Genomic DNA, 19,369 nt, shown 5'->3' on the forward strand with positions numbered 1-19,369 from the left:
AAGGTTGATCTTCCTACTAAATTCTCCAGCGACCTGATGCATGTAGGAGGCACGTGGCTGGGGGTTGGAGGGAGGAGGGTGATCTTTAGTCCAGCCCTACTAAGGTCTGCTGAGAGCCAATACTGGCCAAGCAAAGGGCACAGTTGTCACTAGAAAGAACTTCTAATCCAGGTTTCAGCCGAGGCCTTAGACTGAGACGTTTGAGTAGAGGCTAAACTGCTGTGAGGTGGGCTCAGCAGTTACGGTGCTTGCCTGCAAAGCCTAAGGGCCCAGGTTTGATTCCCCAAGACCCACATGAGCCGGGTACACAGGTGGAGCCAGCATCTGGGGTTGGTTTGCAGTGGTTAGAGGCCCTGGCAGAGCCTTTCTCCCGCTCTCTCTCTGTCTGCCTCTCTCTCTCTCAACTAAATAAAATATTAAAAATACTTTTAAAATGTGGGGAAATGGGATCATGGAAAAGCCTCTTTGTCGCCTGTAGTCCCACCATTCAGTAGGCGGGAGGATCGCAGTGAGCACCATCTCCTGCCAGCCAGGGCTGCACGGCAAGACCCTGCCTCCAAACAACAAGGATCAAATACCACTTTGGGGGAAGACTTGCTGCACCGAGTGTGTGACGAAAATGCCTAATAACATTTTGAAACGGCTTTTCTTCCTGTCCCTTAATCAACGTCCCTCGTTTGTGGGTAAGCCGTGTATCTTGCCCTTCTATACAAGGGTACCTTCTAAATCCTCTTCTGGATGGATGGATACTATACTATTGTTTCTTTTTCATCTCTTTCTGCATTATACTGCACGCTTTTGTTTTTCCTCTTAACCCGGGTCACTGTTTCTTTTCTTTCTTTATTTAAATTTTATTTATTTATCTATTTATTATTTCAGAGAGTGCAAGAGGGTAAAAGGGAGAGAGAGAGGTGGATTGCCAGGGCTTCCAGCCACTGCCAATGAACTCCAGACCCCTGTGCCCCTTTGTGCATCTGCCTTACGTGGGTCCCTGGGAATTGAACCAAGGTCCTTTTGTTTTGCAGGCAAACACCTAAACTGCTTAACCATCTCTCCAGCCCCTCCTTATTATTATTTTTTTTAATCCCATATATTGCTCTACACAAATCTACACAAGTGGTTATCAATGTCACCAATTTGGAGCAAGGTTCCACCCTGAGAAAGAAAGTGATGTCTGTGGTGATTTTCCTGCGTTCACTTCAGCGGCTCAGAAGTCCCCCACAGCCCCCGGGAACAGGAAAGGACATTAGTGAACAACACCGTCACAGACGTCAGTGTTGAGTTCTCTGCTCCCCTTGCTTAGCAACCTATACATTTTTGGCTTTTTTTTTTTTTTTTTTTTTAAGTCCATTACCTGTTGGGAAGCATCGTGAACTGCATAAAGGGATAGGATTCCAGAAGGCAAGTACTACCCCAGCCTTAACTATGCACGAGAGCCTAGGAGAGACACTAACCTCTCTGCTCCTCATTTTGCCATCTACAAAATAGGAGGACGCCACTCCCTGGGTCACAGCTATGTTTTGAGAGTTCTCAGGAGTGAGACGATTAAAAGAGGGAACGTTTGACTTCATTTTTATTATGCATAAAATTCGACAGCCATTTGCATTGCAGAAACAGGTATTAAAATTCCAAATAAGTAGCGGGGCGTGGTGGCACACACCTTTAATTCCTGCACTCAGGAGGCAGAGGTAGGAGAATCACCATGAGTTCGAGACCACCCTGAGACTACATAATGAATTCCAGGTCAGCCTGGAGAAACCCTTGAAAAATAAGAAAACAAACAAATCCAATAATGAAATTTAAATTATTGTAATAGTCTTCTAAGTATTATAAAGACTTAGGTCAGCATCAATTACATTTCCTTCTTTCACAAATGTCCATGGGATAGTAAATAAAGGGAGAATGATATGTAGACTGATTTCATGCCAAGATTTTGTAGCAGTCTTTAAGTAGCCTAGCTGATCAATATCAGGTTTATAATCCTCTTCCTCTTGGCCCTTTCCTGAGGTAAACAGTGGGACATGAACATAGATGAAAGAAAAATGGAATAAAATGTAAAGAGCTAAGCAAAATCCAGTCACTATTTTATATTCATTAACAAAATATACTTTTTGATCCTTAGAATTAAAAATTAAAAAATAGCAAGTTTCTATATTTAACATCTTCATATTATAATTTGTCCTAGCCCTTTCAGCTATACCCCTACATATTTTTCAGCAATTAAAAAATGCATTGATCAAAACCTCATGTATCTCTCTGAAGTTTTCATTTAGTGATATCCGGAATCCTTGCAAATCCCATGTTTGATTAAAATTCCTTAGAATTAAATATGTACTAATCTGAGAAAAAATGTAATATTATGGTCCCAGCATAACAAGAACAAACATGCCAAGGAGGAATAAAAACGGTTTATTTTCTTCACATCGTCAAAGTAAGGCCTGTAACTTTTTTCTAGATTAGTTTTCAGTTAATAAAGACTGAGTAATGACTGCAGTGAATGGAGAGCCAGGGATGGCATGATGATGATGGCAAAATTCTTTACATAATCCAGTCATGGGCTGAATTTTATATAAGTCTTGTACAAAAAGTTCATGCTTTTAAATTTTTATTTTTTGATTTCCAAGGAGAGAGAGACAAAAATGAATGAATGAATGAATGAGAATGAGTGGCTCATGGCTTCTAGCATCTGAAAACTCCAGATACATGTGCCACTTTGTGCATCTGGCTTTATGTTGGCACTGGGGAATCAAACCCAGGCAGTTAGATTTTGCAGGCAAGCACCATAATTGTTGCACCATCTCCCCGGGTCCTATTTTATTCTTATACACATTCTGGGAAAGTCCATGTCTGGAGACAAAATTTATGACATACAAGCTTATTTAGTATAAAAGAACAAGTTATAGCAGTATGTTTTTTTTTTTTTTTATCTGAAATGTTACTGCATTTCTTTTGCTGCACAAAATCCCACAACCTGAAATGATTAGATAATAACTTTGAGGAAAATTGAGAAAGCCTGATTTTCCCCCACCATAGGAAAAAGAACTCTGAAAATTTCAGCAAATATTTCTGTTTATTAATTTTTATAATCTAGATAATGAAGTAAAAGTGTTTGATGTCCTTTCAGATCAAACTGAAAGTTTTAAAACTTTTTTTTTTCTTACCTGCCTATTTATTCCTTTCGTCTAAATTTTTCTTTTCAACCACAGTGATACAACCAATAAGTTATATTATGCTTGTACTAAAATAATCAGTGCAATCATTATACCAGAATTTAGAATAATCAAAAATGCTAACATTTGATTGTTGAAGGTGTTGCAACAAACAGAACCACACAAAACTAATTAATTTCTAGCACATGTAGCACATTAGGAAAAATGAGAGATTACAGTTATCCTCTAATTCTTAATGATTCCTGAAAACCTATTAAGTATTTACAACATTAAGGTATGATCTTATTGAAACCAATAACATAAATAGGATCCATGACTATCCACAGAAATTGCTCAAGTACATCTTCCTTACAGGGGGAATTAAGGACAGAATATTTAGGGAATATGTCAGTGCCATAGAGACAAGCATTAAGCCAGGAAAATATCTATTTGAGTATACATCCTAAGCTTTCTCAGTTCCACTTGAACTATTTAAAAAATAGCCTCTCACTTTGTAGTTATCTTAAAGCATTTTGTTCTCATGATGGGGTGGCATGAGTAATGTACATGACTCAAAATGTGAGGAAATAAATTCAGTATGAAAACCAGTGCTAAGTCATGTTTTAAATATCAGTGAGTGTTAACAGTCATTGAAGAATTCTTTAGTTGGAAGATGCAAATTGAATTAGCTCTTAAAGGAATAAAAAATACGGATAATTCAGTCTGCACTATTTGGCAAAGTTTTCAAATAGTGAGAACTAAAAGGAACTTAATGCCTTGTGTACTAGTAACTTTTCTCATTGCTAGGGCAAAATACCTGACAGAAGCAATTTAAGGGAGGATTTATTTTGGGTGATGGTTTTAGAAGATCAGAGTCCATCATGCAGGGGAGGGGTAGAGCAGATATGCTCAGGCTTTGTGCCAGGAGTGAGTGGCAGAGATCCTCATATGGTGCAGCCCAGGAGGCAGAGACAATAGCTGGTACCTAGGGCAGGTACAGCCTGCTAAGCCTAACCCCTTCCAGTGACCTACTTCTGTTATGGAGGCCTCCACGGCCTGAAAACTTTACAGTCTTCAAAACTGTCTCATAGGCAAAGGCAGGAGTGCTCAAAGAATGCACATTTGGGCATCATATTCTGCTCCCAGTCTCCAAAGGCTTTGACCATCTCACGATGCCAAATTTATTCTTTCCTACTTCAAGTGGCCCCTTGCTCTTGATAACGTCAAACTCAAGTTCAAACTTCCAAAGGCTCTGAGACTCTGGAGACATCTTAGTTTTGAGCACCTATGAAATAAAATAAAGCAAAAGTACAGACATACCATGCCATATAGCAAACATTCCTAATCCAAAATTGGAGAAACAGAAGACCAGCAGGGGAGGATCCAGACAAAAGCAAACAAATGCAAAAAAAAAAAAAAAAAAAAAAAGATTCAGATCAGTCATCAAAGGCGTGGAATGTCACGTTAGCACCAATGGACTTGAGCATCCTTGTCTCCAGGCCCTTGACCCTTGCATACTTCTTGGCCGGTCTCCTGGGATATCTGCAAGGGTTGACTATGGCTTTCCTCAGGAGGTGCTCCACACTCTCGGCATCTCCAACCACCTTGGGTCTCTGTTGTCACTAAGGTTTTATTCTCAAATTTATATATGGCCCTCTCAGGGGTTTCCTGTAGTAAATGTTACTGTTATACTTTCCTGGATCCCAAGCCCTTCTTTAAAATATATGTGGAAGCACCTAGGAACTGGTGACGTTTGAACCTGCATCCATGCAAAAATCTTACCACACTGATGACCCTGGACGTGTAAGCAGTATCTAGTGGCTCTTAGTCATGAGCTCATCATGCCTGTTTATCTAAACAAAGTAAAACATGTGCCTAAGCATGCCTGCACAAGCTGGCCTCCCTGTCAGCTCTATTTTCTAAAGGGAAAATAAGTCAAAATAAGTTTTGGTATTAGATATTGGATCCAGTGATGGAAGAGGTCTCATCAATACCTAAATGTTCAAAGCACTTTTACTGGTGTTGAAAAAATGCTTGCATTCGCTTTTATGGTGCTAATCACTTTAACAGATGTAGATGCAATATTGTTTGTGGTCAAACTGTATATTTTTCCACATCTTTTAGTTTGAACTTTTGCTCCTAGAAGACATAGTGTGTATTCTTTGCTATTTTTAAATTTCCTTTACCAAATTGATTACTCCATTGACTGCTTTGAACGTCACAGTTTCAGGATATGGCTACATAGGCTTTTTTTTTTTTTTTTTTTTTTTTTTTTTTTTTTTTTTTTGTCAGAATGTAACATGACTTTCCTTTAGTCCACTTGTAAACAGAGTCCTTATACCCATGTGGTACCTCAGGAACACAGTCTTCACTACTGCCATGACTGCCAACATCTGCACTTCCAAGCTCCCACCCAAATCAGTAGTGAAGCTCAGCTCATGGTGTTTTAGGGTTTCTCTGGACACATGTTAAGTTTCTCAGATTCACCCCTTAGAGCATGTTAAAGGCCTAAGCACTACCTGGCCAGGTTTGCCACAGCAACATCACATCTCTGGTACCAATTTTCTTCTTCTCCTCCTCCTCCTCCTTCTCAGTCTTCTTCTTCTTCCTCTTCTTTTGTTCCTGTGACAGAAAGCTTGCCATAGACAATATAAGGGAGGATGGGCTTTGGGGGGTTTATTTTCATAGTGTCACAGACCATCTTAGCAGGAAGGCAAAGAGGCTCAGTTTATCCATGGTGGTGAGAGCAGAATGGCAGATCTTCACATAGAACAGACCAGGAAACAGAAGCCTCAGCAAAAGTAGAGATAGACACGACCTTCAAAACAATGCCCCTCTGGCATACTTCTGCCAGGCAGATCCAGGACCTACAGACTCTACAGCCAGGACCTACAGACTCTACAGCCTACCAAGGAAGGCCAGAGACTGGAGAACATGTGCTCCAAGCAAGAAGGGTTTTTCAGATTCAAACCATAACAATTACACATGCAGTTAGAAGAACTTCCAATTAAACTAAAAAGGCGTTTATGTTCATAAACATACTTGTGTTTAAAATACAGGAATGCAGGCTAGAGAGATGGCTTAATGGTTAAGTGCTTGTCTGTGCAGCCTAAGGACCTCTGTTCAAGGCTTGATTCCCCAGGACCCATGTAAGCCAGATGCACAGGGTGGTGCATGCATCTGGAGTTCATTTGCAGTGGCTGGAGGCTCTGGTGCACCCATTCTCTCTCTCTCTATCTGCCTGTTTCTGTCTCAAATAAATAAATAAAATAATAATAAATAAAAATGAACAAAAAGTATTTTAAAAATACAGGACTTTGTTGGGCGTGGTGGCGCATGCCTTTAATCCCAGCACTCGGGAGGCAGAGGTAGGAGGATCACTGTGAGTTCAAGGCCACCCTGAGAAGACAGAGTAAATTCCAGGTCAGCCTAGACTATGGTGAGACCCTACCTTGAAAAAAAAAAAATACAGGAATTTATGTGCATAAGTTTTCTATAAAATTCAATAAGGTTCCATAGAAGTTTCTGATTTGATTATAGACACAGTCAACTATTAGCTGGTATCAGAAAAAAAACTTATTTTAAACAGAAATTATAGTTGCTGAACATAATGTGAATGTCCAAAATATTTAAGAAAACAATTAAATTTAAATATTTGAAGGAGGACATTGAAATCATTGGAAAGAAAGAAGTTGAAGGAAATGAACCTCAGTAATAAATTTGAATAAAAAGAAGCCTTAGGTTAGATTCATTCATGAAATGTTGTGTTGTGTAGTACGTGGTATATCGTCTACGCACACATGCAGAAATGGTCATGCTGCATGCACACTCAGGTGGAAGTCAAAGAAGGGTGCTGGATGTCCTCTATTTCTTTAGTGCCTCATTTCCTTCAGATGGGGTCTGCCACAGAAGTTCTGTCTCCTCAATCCCTATGCAAGATGTAAGGAATGCAAGTGAAGCCTTTAATTTAACTAATATTAAAGAGAGCACATCTTGGGCTGGAGAGATGGCTTAGCGGTTAAGTGCTTGCCTGTGAAGCCAAAGGACCCTGGTTCAAGGCTCAATTCCCCAGGACCCACCTTAGCCAGATGCACAAGGGGGCGCATGCGTCTGGAGTTTGTTTGCAGTGGCTGGAGGCCCTGGCGTGCCCATTATCTCTCTGTCTCTCTCTCTCTCTCTCTCTCTCTCTCTCTCTTTCTGCCTCTTTGTCTGCCGCTCTCAAATAAATAAATAAAAATAACAACAAAATTTAAAAAAAAAAAGAGAGAGCACATCTTTAAAAAAAATGAAAAGTAGGGCATGAGAGATGATTTAAAGGTTAAGGTGCTTGCCTGTGAAGCCTAAGGACCCATGTTCAACTCTCCCGATCCCACATAAGCCAGACACGAAAAGGTGAGGCAAGCACAAGGTCTCACATGCCCACTAGGTGGTGCAAGCATCTGGAGTTCAATTGTGGTGGCTGAGGTCCTGGCAAGCCAATTATCTCTTTCTCTCTCTTGCTTTCTCTGTCTCTCTTTAAAATAAAACAAAGCCTGACAAGTAAATCTGGAAGGCTTCAGAAGGGAGGACTAAGCCAGCCAAAAGGGTAGCCTGGGAAGGAGATGGAAAAGGAAGGCCCCAGCAGCAATATTTACATATGCTCTGGTAACCACAGTATTCTGAACCTGGATCTACACACACTGGTGTAAAATTTTCATGCTTTCAGTGTCCTCTGAGATTAATTCACCAGGAATAAACCTGAATTATTCTCACTATCTGGAATTCTCTTTGTCATTGCTTATTCCATTCAAACATGCTGTGTTATTATTTTTCTTAAACTCTAGTCATAATCTTTTTTTTTTTTTTACTAAAGTAATGACATGTGACAAAAATAACACTGATAAACAGGCTTACAACAGTTCCATTACTGAGACAGTATTTCTAAAAACACACTCAGCATGTTCAGGAATGATCTCTCCTCACGCGTTGGTGTATGTTGTTTGTGAATTTTCATTTCATATTTTAAACAAGGCAGTAATTAAACTGATAATGATCTTAACAAATCACCTAAATGCTGCTTTTGATTGTACATTTTTTGCAAAGACTTGTAATCCATTTGCTTTAATTGAGTTAGGATGAGAAATGCAGAATGTTAAGCAACTATTTTTAGCTTGAGAGCTTGAATATAGTGGAACACTATATCAATTCAATAAGGAAATTTATAAAATACAAATATGTATCTAAAAATAAAGCACCCATAAATCAGAGTGTAATTATTTGGTTTGTTGTTTGACTGTGCATAGAATCAGATGATTTTTTTTTAACTTAAATCAGAGTACTTGTAATATCTTGGCTTTTCTTTAGCATAAGAGATGAGAGTAGGGATCATACTGAGAAATTAAATAAAAAAGAAGAAAAGATATCCATATAAATATTACATAAGAATTTTCATAGTTCATTATAAAAAATGAATTGTTTCAACACAATTATTCCTGTCTTTCCTATAGCAGGATCTGATCTCAAAGAACTAACAAATGGTTAAAAAGTTGTTTAGCTTCTGTTTTAATTCATGTTGTTGGTGCTGATGACTGGTTGAAAAGCCAGCAGCCATTGGATAGTTTCTCAAGAGCTGGAAAGATGTCACATTTGACACATCTTAGCCGTTGAAGTCAGCTGTACTTTATTCCATTGTCATGGAGCAGGAGTAAGATGTATTTACAGTAACTAGAAGTAACCACATAGGCAGTGTGTGTTGTGATTTAGCACTCTATGCCTTGTGGTAGTGGTTACTATAACTGCAGTAATATATGTCCTTAGCAAATTATGAAGTAGAAGGGTAGTGTGTGTGTGTGTGTGTGTGTGTGTGTGTGTGTGTGTGTGTGTGTTTGTGTGTATTTCCAGGAAATATCCACATTATTTTCTTCTATAACTTGTTGGAGTGTCATTCCAGTATGGTTCTGATTTTACTCTAAGCCCTACTTTACCCCAGAGTGTTCTCTCATCTCTTCTCATACCTTCACCCACATCTTTCCATAGCTGGAACAAGCCCCTTTCTTACTGTTTTAAGTAGAATAATGACCCTATGCTCCCAGGACTTACCTCAATATATAACAGATTATCCATTGTGTAATTAAAGACTATTCCTTTCCCTGCTAGAGCATGCCTTCTGTGAAATGGGGGAATGGATGATCTAGTGATGATCACTTTTTTATTTCATTGGTAGTAGATAAAATCTCTGGTGCATTGACACTGCTCCAAGCATATCTTCAGAATGAACTTATTAGGAATTGAAATTTGGCTGTCTTATGCAGTGTCTTGACATTAGAATTCAAATGTCATGGGGAGCCAGGCCCTGCTTCCCAAGAGTCAAGTACACTTTATTGTCCTTGTTTACTGATGACTAACTGATGTGTTAGTTCGTTAAATGTCAACATTGATTACTGTTCAAACAATCTCCTGTGAAGGGACCCTTCTAACCCATGGGTGCTTTTGTATTATAGAAGTATTATGTAGCAGTCAATAGACGATGGGCTACAAGACTGTGTGGGTCACAACGCAAAATCAAATCTAAAGAACCTTGCTCAAAACCATCGAGAGATTTTAAAAAGTGAGAAGACTGCATTAAACGAGGGCCCTGTGGACCTATATCGGATGGATATCCATGAGGGCAGCCCTGACACTAAGAAGACTGACTTTGGCTTCTTTTAGTTTCAGAATCTGATTTTACGATTCCTTTTTTCCCTGTTGGTTCCTCTTGTGGTTGCATTCTCTCCCCATTTTCCCTTCCATGGTAAGAAATAGACAGGAGTCAAGGATTGCCACAAGAGGGCCTGGAGAAAGGATGGATATTTGTATGCAAAGCAAGCTGTCTTCATTAGTGGAGGCTATAGGAAAGGAGTCAAGAGTCATTCCCCTTGGTCTGTTCTCTTAGCAACTCTAGAAGGACAGTACATTAGCAGTTTCCCTGCCTGGGTAGCACATCCCAGGCAAGGCTCTCTTTCTCTCTCTCAGTCTGACATCCTTCTTCTAGCTTGCCGACTACTGAAAAGAAAACACGGAGCCGATAGACATTCATCAGAGTTGAAATACTCTATTTTGAAACCTCGAGAGTAAGAGTAACTACTGCTACATTCATCACACACTTGGCAAAATTCCTTCCTTTCTTCCCCTTCATTTACTTGTGGGTGTCATTTGTCTTAATTTCTGTCTCCCTCATTAGATAGCTAAGCCCTTATTTAGCCAGGACTATGATTACAGCTCTCCCCCACAATCTCATAAATAGCAGGATGTTTTGAAATGATCCTACATATTATGTATAGGTGTTAAAAAATAAGTGATGCATAAACAGATCTCTCATTTATAAAGCCTGAGTGTTAACTTGGAGGTTTTCTTTTTGGATTTGCCTTAAAGCAATAGTTATGGGAGCATGGCTCTCAAATGTTAGTTCTCAGAACCAACTCGGTACTTTTGAAAACAGCATGGTGATCATGCCCCTGGTTTGGCGAGGAGGCCTGTGAGTTTTCCTTTATAAGTTGTCACATAAAGCTTTCGGGACATCGCCTGCTTCTAAAGGAAAAATGTCTATTCATCTTCAGTGTGTCCTGAGGAGTAGGTGACCCTTGTTCAGTGTAGCTCAGGGCTCACTGGGCACTTTAAGGACACTGGAGATTGAGTTCTAGTTGGCTTGCAAATATTTGATGGTTCATTTCTACTTGGACTCAGAATAAGGGTAAAGGGTTGCCGCAGGTACCTGGTATACATGTGTATTGTGAGAAGGTGTGTGTGTGTGAAGCAATGCAAAGCAAACATGAGATCAGACTTTGGGGAAAATTCTATCTCACTGTTTTTTTGTTTGTTTGTTTTTTCTTCTCACCACTTCAACTCCAAATAAAGCAAAGAACATACTGTAGGGAAGCAATCCATTCCTATGTTTGATTGCTTTGGGGCTAACATAAGATGATGAATTACATGAGCCTGTTCAGTACTTTTCTATGACATTGAGGTGAAATAAGGAAATGAAGCCACCAGCATGGTTAGATTATACTAGTTTCATTAAGTGTACTGTCTAGTATGTTATGACACACTGAATTAAGAGATGGTCTGAAATCCCTTCTTCATGTTCCCATTGCCTCCCGGAGCCAGCAGCTTGTCTGTCCACACCGAGCTTCTGCGGTCCATGTGGTACTCATACTTTACAACAAACCATGCTGTTTTGTCTTTTAGTAAACACATAGTCTTCGATTGTTACTTTTAACATTTGTGGAGTACAGTGTTACATGTGATCCATGCATCTATGTTTCTGCTGTTGAAAAAGTCAACCAAACCAAAATACTTACCACCTCATAAACTTATCTTTTTATCTTTTGCTGTGAAAATATTAGTAAATCTGACCCTTTACAGAGTAAAAAGTAGAAAATATGTCATGATGAACTGTTAATGCCATGAAATACATAGGCAACTACACATGACATCCCTTGCCTGTGGTTTTTCTGGTCTTTTGTCACCATCTTCCCTGTCCCCCATCTCCTCCCCCATTCCTGCCCAGACTATGGCACTTAACATTTTTCTCTTTGTTTCCATGGTATTGACTTTTTGGATTCCATATGCAAATGGGAACATACATGACGAGTGCAACCAGTTTGGTAAATAGTATGGATGTTCTTCAGAACACTAAAATTATTATATGATCTATCATTCCTACCTTTCGATATGTATTCGAAGGAATAGAAATCAGTGTACTGGAGAGAAAGCTGTACTCTCAAGGTCATGTTGGGATTATTCACAGTAGTCAACATTTGATATTACCTTATAGGCCCACCAATGGTGAATGGATGAGTGAAATGGGCAAAGAACTATAAGGCTTTGAAAGTGAAGGAAGTTGCCTATTTGTGGCAAGAAGGATGGAACTAGTGTGCACAGAACTGAGAGATGTCAGCCACACAGCATTTGCTCAGCTGCCTGTGGTCAATCTTGGGCAAGAGAAAGTGTCAAATACACATAGTCTCAGTATCCTGCACACAGTCAGAAGAGGAGAGGGAGACAGACATGTTAATGAGGCTGGCATAACCTGCTCTTTGTGGGAGAGTAGGGAACAGTTTCCTCTGAAACTGAAGATTATGGTCCAGTTGGATTACATCTCTAAAAAAAAAATAATAATCATCATCATTGTCTATACTTGTGGAGTGTTATGGCAAATGGGATGGATCATCACACCAGCCACTACTGTCTTACATTTCAATGAAGTCTATTTGCATAGTAACCAGTGAAACTATAATTTTCAATCTTAAGAACAATTTTCTGGTTATCTCTTGTATTTCCGTACTATACTTTTATTTTTTTCTGAACTATTCCAAGGACATTTGGTTAGGATCAGTCTTCGTATTACAGTATTCCCATTGGAGTAGATGATAGATAATATCATATGGTAAAATAAATAATTAAATATTTCCATTTAAACTAAAATTCAGACCTATTTCCTTACAGAGCAGTCAAACAAAGCAGCAGTGCCCCTAAACTTAGGGAATTTCAGCTAAGTTTAAATCTATGAAAAATGCAATATCTGTTTTCTCATCTTAAGTATTATGTTAGTGGGGTAATGGCAGGCACAGAAAACTGACATAAATATGTAGGATTTTTTTTTATTTTTATTTTTTATTTTTTGTTTCTAGTGCTTCTATAAGCAACCCCTCAACCTGCTCTATAAGTAACTTGATAAACTTGTTGGTAATCTAGTTTGCTTGATTATAAGTAATGAAAATTGTCTTATTATTGAGTAATAATGAAAGAAGGGAACAAGGAATGAATGAAATGTCTTTTTAAGGTAAGAAGAAATAAAAGTAATAGTAGCATTATGTCCGGTATTTTGCAATAAATAGTAAAGTTAAATAATAATATAATAAAATACAATATAATATAATAATATAATATAATTAAATAATAAATATAATATAATAATATAATAAAATAATGTAATAATAGTAAAGTTTCTAAGAATTCTTAGAATAGCCTATCAGAAAGACAATATTGATTAAAATGCTGCTTTTGGTACTCAGGAAGTTCCTATAAACAAAATGTACAATTTAAACTTTACAAATAAAAGACATTTATGCTCATTAAATGCAATTATATACAAACTAGATTTATAATTTATAAGTTTATACAAGTTTATTTTTAATTTTTTTTTAATTTTAATTTTAATTACCGAGAGAGAGACAGAGAGAATAAATGTGCATCCAGATCTCCAGTTCCTGCACACCAACTCCAGATGCATGTGCCACATGTGCATCTGGCTTATATGGGTCCTTAGGCTTGGCCGGCAAGGGCATTAATTGCTAAGCCATTTCCAGCCCTTCCTATGAGTTTCTATTCCAAAGATTTCTCTTTCATTCACTTCCACAGGCTTAGTTATATGCCATAAGAAGAAAACTTAAAATTCATTACTGATTATTTTTCCTTCACCACTGTTTCACAATTTTAAATAGGTCTCTAACTTTACTCAGGTGAGAATGGAAGGATTCAGCATGAGTGAGAATTCAGTTTTGCAATCAATATGAAAATTATTCAATCTTTTTTTCTGTGAGTTTTAGTATGAAGAGAGGATTCAATTTACTTGCAAATCTTTTCATATGCAGCCAGTGTTTTTTTTCATATTAAAAATTGTAAAAATAAAGATTAGTAGCATAATCCAGGTTTGATCTGAGAAACTTAAGAAACTAAGTGGTACCCTTTTACCTACAGTACAGGGAACAGTGGCTTAACTCATGAAAGAAACAAAAGGAAGACAATACACTATGATCTCACTTTATTTAATCTTAATTATTATTTTTTGTGGGGGGAGTACTTTAAAATATCACTCACTGGGGTTGGAGAGATGGCTTAGCAGTTAAGTGCTTGCCTGTGAAGCCTAAGAATCCCAGTTCTAGGCTCAATTCCCCAGGACCCATGTTAGCCAGATGCACAAGGGGGCACACGTGTCTGGAGTTTGTTTGCAGGGGCTGGAGGCCCTGGTGCACCCATTCTCTCTCTCTCTCTATCTACATGCCTTTCTTTCTGTGTCTGTTGCCCTCAAATAAATAAATAAATAATGAAAAAAAATTAAAAAAAAATCACTCACTGTTTAATGTTTGATTTTTCCTCTAAGTAAGAAATTTCTACATTTCTAGCTAAGAAATGTTGAAAGATGGGTAAAATGGAGAGTCATCAGAAACAGCCTTGAACCTAACAGAAATCTCTCTTACTACTTCAGTCATGTCATAACTTAATTTTGAGTAGAAAGATAGCTTATGGAATACATAGAGAATAATTATACAATGAAAAGAGCACATACATCAAACTCCAACTATCACCCAAATAGCTTCTAATAGTGCTTCAGGTAATGGTGACCTCAGACTCTTGGTTGCTCTGCTGGCTGTTCATGGACCCAATCTTATTCTTCTCCCCAATCAACTCAGTTTCTACAGGATAATGACAGCAGCTGAAGAAAAACAAAACTAAACAAAACAAAAAAACAAAATTACAGACACTCACCCTAATTTCTAACCTAAAACACTACCCATAAAGGGTATATAATATTTAACTTTACAAAAACATCATTATTAACATCATTATCATTCTACAAATCACATTGGAAAAGACTTAGAAAAAAATCTTGTTTAAATAAACTTTGAAAAATAAAATTTTGTGCCAAATTTTGTGGAAAGTGAATTAGTGTAGACATTTTTCTACATAGAGAGAATTAGATTAAACCTAATTTTGTTAACAAAGTCAAAATTGACAACTCTTATTCAAAAACCAGGAAAGCTTGGAAAATGGCATCATAAAGAATTAAGATTAGCTTTAGTGTGGAAGCTTTTTGATATACAGTAATTCCATTTAGAATGAAACTTTTACAATATTGTTTTACATTGGCAAGGTCTGCCTCTATAAGGTATATTTATTAATGAAAAGGCTATCTATGGTGGTTTGAATAGATGGCCACCAATATATTCTTTTTTTTTAATTTAATTTTTATTTATTTATTTGAGAGTGACAGACAGAGAGAGAAAGAGGCAGAGAGAGAGAGAGAATGAGCACCAGGGCCTCCAGCCACTGCAAACGAACTCCAGAAGCAGGCGCCCCCTTGTGCATCTGGCTAATGTGGGTCCTGGGGAATCAAGCCTCGAACCGGGGTCCTTAGACTTCATAGGCAAGCGCTTAACCACTAAGCCATCTCCCCAGCCCTATTCTTTTATTTTTTTTGTTTGTAGTTTGTATCTGCAGCCACTTGGCTGGAGGCAGTTTCACTGGGTGTATCTTAAGGTGTGATGGGTGGTTTGAAATTTCAATCTAAAGACATGCAAAGTGTGCTAGCTGGAGTTCCTGAAGTGTGCTGTGTGGTTTTAGGCTTGTGCTTCTTTCTCTCTGCTTGGGCCTGTGAAGGCAGGCCAGCTTCTTCTGCCATTTATGGAACTTCCCCTGGAACTGTGAGCATCAATAACTACCCCTTCCTCTGTAACTGTGCCTGGTCTGGACGTTCACCTCAGCGAACCCGAAGCTGTCTGCTCTAATACCCTTTAATAGCTTTAGTGTCTTTTTTTTTTTTATGATGGTAAGATATTTTCTGTGTCATTTACATTTAGACTTAAAGGTTGTATATGGTATTATATATTTTTTCAAGTTTTCATCAGCTTTTATATGCTATTACCAGATATGGTTCCTTTTCGTCTCATGGAAGACTCGTGAGACCCTTTCCTAGAGAGCTGAGCTGTCACGTATTTCCCTTTTTAGACACTGTCTTTTCGTTGTGTGGGTGACTACTGTGAAGCTTTACCTAATTTACAGGTCTACTTTAAATAAGGTTCATAAGGAAAACTTAAGAGAAATAGAGAAAGTTGCAGAATTTCAACTTAACTCATTTGTAGAATGAAATAACAAATTAAAAAATGATAGTATTTAATATAAAAAAGATTTTAATTTTTAGCCAATATTTTGTTTATTCTTTAATTTTTACTACTAAGGAACTCAGCAGGAGGAGTATGATAACATATTCAGAGTCTGAAGGAAGGAAGATGAGTTTTAGTTTTTAATACATTAATTGTTTTTTTCTAGGTAGAGTTTCACTCTAGGCCAGTTTGACCTGGAATTTGCTATGTAGTCTCAGGGTGGCCTCGAACTCACAGTGATTCTCCTACCTTTGCCTCCTGAGTGCTGAGATTAAAGACATGCACCACCATGCCCTGCTTTAATACATTAATTTTTAATAATTTAAAAATCCCTGTCTTGTCTCCCTCCTTCCTACTCTTCCTCTCACCACACCCTCTCTTTTATGTCTTCTGAATTTTGAAACACATGAATGTTTTACTTGTAATTTACTAGATATTTCATCTAGTCACTTATTATTATATATGATATATTTAGCAGTATTACTTATGCCAATATTTTAATATGTACCTAGAACAAAAATATTTTAAAATGCAGGAATTTAAAATTCATGGATAAACAAATACTTTTGCTGTGGTATCCAACTCAGTCACTACTTCTTTTAATTATGCCAATGACTTCAGTCAGGTAAATATTTTTTCAGAGTAAATACCATTTCACCAATACTCTTTTACAACAGATTGTGAGTCTGTCTCTCTTCCAGCCAATGAGGTTGCGGAAGTGATGTGCGTGCCTGGGCTTCATCTTTCAATGTATATTCTCATCTTTGTTTTGATTCTGCTCACAGCAAGAAAGTGTGTGGTTATCTCTGTCTTGTAGCATAAAATGAGTTCAGCTCCTTAAAAATTGCTGAGCTTTAAGGCCCAGAACCAAAATTCCAAAGGCCACAGGAGGCAAAGCAATCACACCATTTCAGATGTTTATATAACAGTAAGAAATATTTCCATCATGTCAAGAAACTTATTCGTGAAAAAGTAAACTACAGTATTATAATTATTAAATTAGTATTATACTTTAGATCCTCTATATTTAGTTATTTTCTTATATAAACCCAATTAAATATCATTCAAAAATTATTCACTGTATGGAGCAATCTATGCTAATATTATGAACCATTATACAAGGATAGTTCACAAGAGAACAACATTAATGTTGGAGTGCCCGCACCTATCCACTGAATTTAATTACTCTATAATTGACCTGCGGAGTATGAGATTTTGAAATGTCTCTTGGAGGCCAACTTTAATGTATCAATAATAGTATCATAAAAGTACAGACATGTAAGTATACTCTATTCACATAAATATACATATCACAGGAAATACACAATATTGTTTTGTTTATGCTAATTGAAGATGCAAACAAGGGACTCTATGGGTCTATGTAAAGAGCACTGTCGAAACTCTTGTTATAGTTTTCTACAGTTTAATGCGCTCATCTGTAATACCAGAAGAAAATTATTCCTTTTTTCTGCTATATATATCATTTAGCTGGGTTGAACTGTTTGGTATGTTAGAATATACAATGGAGGGTACATGGGCCCGGTAATAACTTGGGGTAAAGCACATTCTTTACCTTGAATCCGACTGTCTCTTGTCCTGCTTTTCTAACCGCTGGATAGTGGGTCTCCTTCCTTTCTCATCAAGCTGCCTATGTGAAGAGTTGCCGATGTCTACAGCATCCGGGAAACTGTACTATGTTGGAAGTAAAAAAAAAAAAAAAAAAAAATCTAAAAGTGTTAATTCTGCCATTAGATAGTTCAGTAGCCTTAAGTAATATTTCACATTTGAGCAATACATTAAGAAAAATAAATCATAGCTATCCTAGATGATCTTAATTTGTACTCTAGCTTAGTTTCTTTTATACCTCACATATATACAATTTGTTTCCAGATCTGTACATGTAGCCAGACAGATGTTAAGGCGTTCACTGGTTTGAGGAGCTCTGCTGACATCCTTTGGTTAGGTTTTGGTTAGTTGTAGTTTAATGTAGACGTGGGCGAGGAGGAAGAGGGGTGATTACATGCATGAGAAGTTGACAGAGCTTTTCAGATGCATTTTTTTTCTGCCCACAGATTGTTTTGAACATGAACATATTAATGAAATAAAAACTTTAAAGAAAGAAAAAAAAAACCTAGAGACTGTGTCAAGTACAAAATCTACATATTTTAATAATACTAATAATATATTACATAGCTAATTAAATCATTTATCAATAAAACAGAGAAGTACAAAGGTGGTAAGATGACGGATACAAAACGGCTCAGGGACGTTCCCAAATGATGAGCAAAGTGGTTTTCCTTATGACTGTAAGCAGCGCCAACAACAAAGGTATCTGGAGAAACAATTAAAAAAAAAAAAGTTCACAAAAAAAACCCCCAAAATATAAACATTTAAGACAGCAAAAAAAAAAAAAAAAAAAGAAAAAAAAAATCCCTCTGGTGTTCAGACATCAGCTCTGATTGCAATTTGACTTGATGCTCTGTCCATCGTGTGTCTGGGATACGGATGGTGCATGCACTGTGTATGCCAGGGAAGGCAAAGAAGTGTTTTACTGGATGTATACATTTTTGTAAATTGCACGAAGCGGTTGCAGAAACCCAGGTGCCCGGGGTGGCCCTGCGGCGGCGGGAGCGCGGGCCGGCCCCTTCCCCGAACAGAGGGGCTTTCTGCGCGCGGGGGAGGGGCCGCCGGGCATCCGCCGCCGCGCCGCCCTCGCTCGCTTTCACTTGCAAATCGCGGGCGCTGGCAGCAGCCCGCACTTCCCGGCTCCGGCTTCCCAGGGCGACTGCTGCAGCCCACAGCGGAACCTTTCTGTCCGAGTGAGCCAGGGCTTTCCCCCTTCCCTTTTTTTTTTTTTTTTTTTCTCCTTCTTCTTCTTTCCTTTTCTCCTTAATCAGAAGCCCTGAATGAAAGCCAATCAGAGAGAGAGCGTTCGCCCTGGTTTTCCTCGGTTCCCTGCCGTCCAGAGTTAAAAGTGATGCCGAGAGAGAGAGCTTGAGTTAGACCCAAGTAGAAGCAGAGGTAGAAAATAACAGCAGAAAACAAACAGAAAGGGCACCTGGCACAATTTCTCCAGGGTTACACTGGCCGGAACCAACTTCCGTTACCCAGAAGCTGATAAAACAGCAAGGTAGGAGGAATTCACCTCTTTTAACTCCTTTAGGGTCTTTTATTTTCTTCCCGTGTTGGGGGGGGGGGGTGGGGGAGATGAGGTTTGGTTCGGAAGTTAAATGAGCAGTGTTTATAAAAATCATTATCTTTTTAATAAATATAAGCATGCAACTTATTATCAGTTTCCAGGTATAGCTGCCTTGGGTAGCC

The 19,369-nt window shown here is 38.1% G+C and overlaps 1 protein-coding gene across 1 annotated transcript in view; it reads left to right on the forward strand.

Moving 5' to 3' along the window:
- Positions 1-18,848: 18,848 nt before the first annotated feature.
- Positions 18,849-19,369, forward strand: part of LOC101605580 (cadherin-10) — a 183,533-nt gene continuing 183,012 nt past the window's right edge. The window contains exon 1 of the mRNA XM_045132161.1: positions 18,849-19,178. The gene's annotated coding sequence lies outside the window, so the exon portion shown is untranslated. The remainder of the gene's footprint in view (positions 19,179-19,369) is intronic.

This window comes from Jaculus jaculus, chromosome 13 (genome assembly GCF_020740685.1).
Source record: "Jaculus jaculus isolate mJacJac1 chromosome 13, mJacJac1.mat.Y.cur, whole genome shotgun sequence".
Taxonomy (NCBI): domain Eukaryota; kingdom Metazoa; phylum Chordata; class Mammalia; order Rodentia; family Dipodidae; genus Jaculus; species Jaculus jaculus.